This window comes from Corvus brachyrhynchos, unplaced genomic scaffold (assembly GCF_000691975.1).
Source record: "Corvus brachyrhynchos isolate BGI_N302 unplaced genomic scaffold, ASM69197v1 scaffold68, whole genome shotgun sequence".
NCBI lineage: Eukaryota > Metazoa > Chordata > Aves > Passeriformes > Corvidae > Corvus > Corvus brachyrhynchos.
In genome coordinates, this window is record NW_008240039.1 from 3,046,274 (window position 1) to 3,047,994 (window position 1,721).

Consider the following 1,721-nt stretch of genomic DNA (forward strand, 5'->3'; position numbering starts at 1 on the left):
ATTGAAAGCCTTGAGTGCTCTGCCCCAGTGAGACCCAGCTGTGACTTCAGGAGCCCCTGGCAATGGCAAACCCATTTTGAAACCCCCAAAACTGAGCAGCCTCACTTCAGTAAGTGCTACTTCCAGGATTTCTCATCATTTCTCATGTCAAAAGCCCAGATAATTTCATAGGACAATGAGAAGTAGCTCGAGGTCTGAAGTTTGAAATGCCTCAGAATTGTTATAGTGGGATGTGCTGAAGGTGAGGGGGAACCTCCATATCTGAAACACCTTTTTGAAAACCAAATCCACCACTCAGATTCTGAGGGCTAAGAAAGCAAATCCCGTGTTTATTTAGGACATCAGCAAAGGAGACAAGTGGGTTCTCTCTTCTGGTTCTGCTGCAGGGATTAACAGGCACACATTGGCCTGGGTGATGAAGTCCTTGCTCCATTTGTGCTTGGAAAAAGCTCTGAGCTACCTTTAGGTGTCCAGCTGGGCAGCTGAGAGCTGAATTCTGATCCAAAAGCAGGGAGCACCAATGTTTTGTGGATATTTAATAAAAACCAGTAGTCTCTGAGTGGAGGGAAAACTGCCACAGTTGCTTCAGCAGTTGCTTGGTACTTTCTCTTTAAGTGGCTCATGAGATTTTTAGTTTGGGAATTAAACTGCTTCCTCAATATGTCTCAGTCTTCAGACTTCTGGGCTGATTTTGCAATTGCTCTTCTGGTTTTAATGATCTTTGTTTGCTAGGACAGAATTTTAGTTGCTACCTGAACACCTCAGAAGAAATTTAAACAGAACAATTCAATGTGAGAGTTTGAAAATGTTCAAGGGAAAACCTTCAGTGTCAGCCCAGAGCCAAATTTAATAAGCAGGTACTTTCTATGAAAGGAATTTTTGGTGGCTCCCACAATCCTTCTGATTACACCATGATTTTACCTGATGAAGTTCCCAACTGCTCATGATTCTTCAGTCAGGTGCATCTGCTCCTGCACTCATCCATCTGCATTAGGAGCTTTCCCAGTTTCCATAGTAACTGGGCAATTTAACATATCTGCCCTTACAGTATCTTACAGTGAAATACTCTGTCCATTTTATAAATGTGCAGCCAGAGGTGCGGGGAACAAAGTGATTTGCCCGGGGTTACAGAGTTCATCTGCAGCTGAATGGGGTAAGAACATTGCTTTTTCCAGAGTTCCAGGGAAATGCCGGAGCTGCCAGGCTGCCCGTTCCCAGGGAGGCGTTTGCTGGATCACATCGGCTGAAGGTTGTGTCCCAAGCGTTCCTTTTCTCAGCCTTGGAAAAGAGACTTTCAGAAATGAGGAGGTTGGAGTCGGAGCAGGGTGAGTAATGAAACGAGAAATCAAAACTTGCAAGTAATGTATTCAGCAGAAATGCCAGCCACATTCCTGGGATAAATAACTCCCGATGAATAATTCAACCGGCGTCATCACTACAGGGCACAGGAGCAGGATTGGTTTCTAATTATTTGGCCTTTTCCTCTGTAAAAGTTCAACCCAGATTGAGCCCCCGACATATTCCAGCTCAGGGTCCAGGTTTTGCTTGTGGCTTGGCTGGAGATAGCCCAGGGTCAGCTTTGGAGCTGCTCTGAGCACCCTCATTTCTCTCTGAAACTCCAGGAATTTGGGTTTTTGCAGGGTACAAAGCCACCCTTCAAAAAAAAAAAAAAAAAAAAAAAAAAAGGCATCTGGCGCCCCCAAACTTTGGGGAAAAAGGAA

The 1,721-nt window shown here is 44.7% G+C and overlaps 1 long non-coding RNA gene across 1 annotated transcript in view; it reads left to right on the forward strand.

Annotated features, from left to right (window-relative positions):
• Positions 1-418: 418 nt before the first annotated feature.
• LOC108449069 overlaps positions 419-1,721 on the forward strand; it is a 10,397-nt gene continuing 9,094 nt past the window's right edge. The window contains exon 1 of the long non-coding RNA XR_001865169.1: positions 419-1,325. This is a non-coding gene — a long non-coding RNA (uncharacterized LOC108449069). The remainder of the gene's footprint in view (positions 1,326-1,721) is intronic.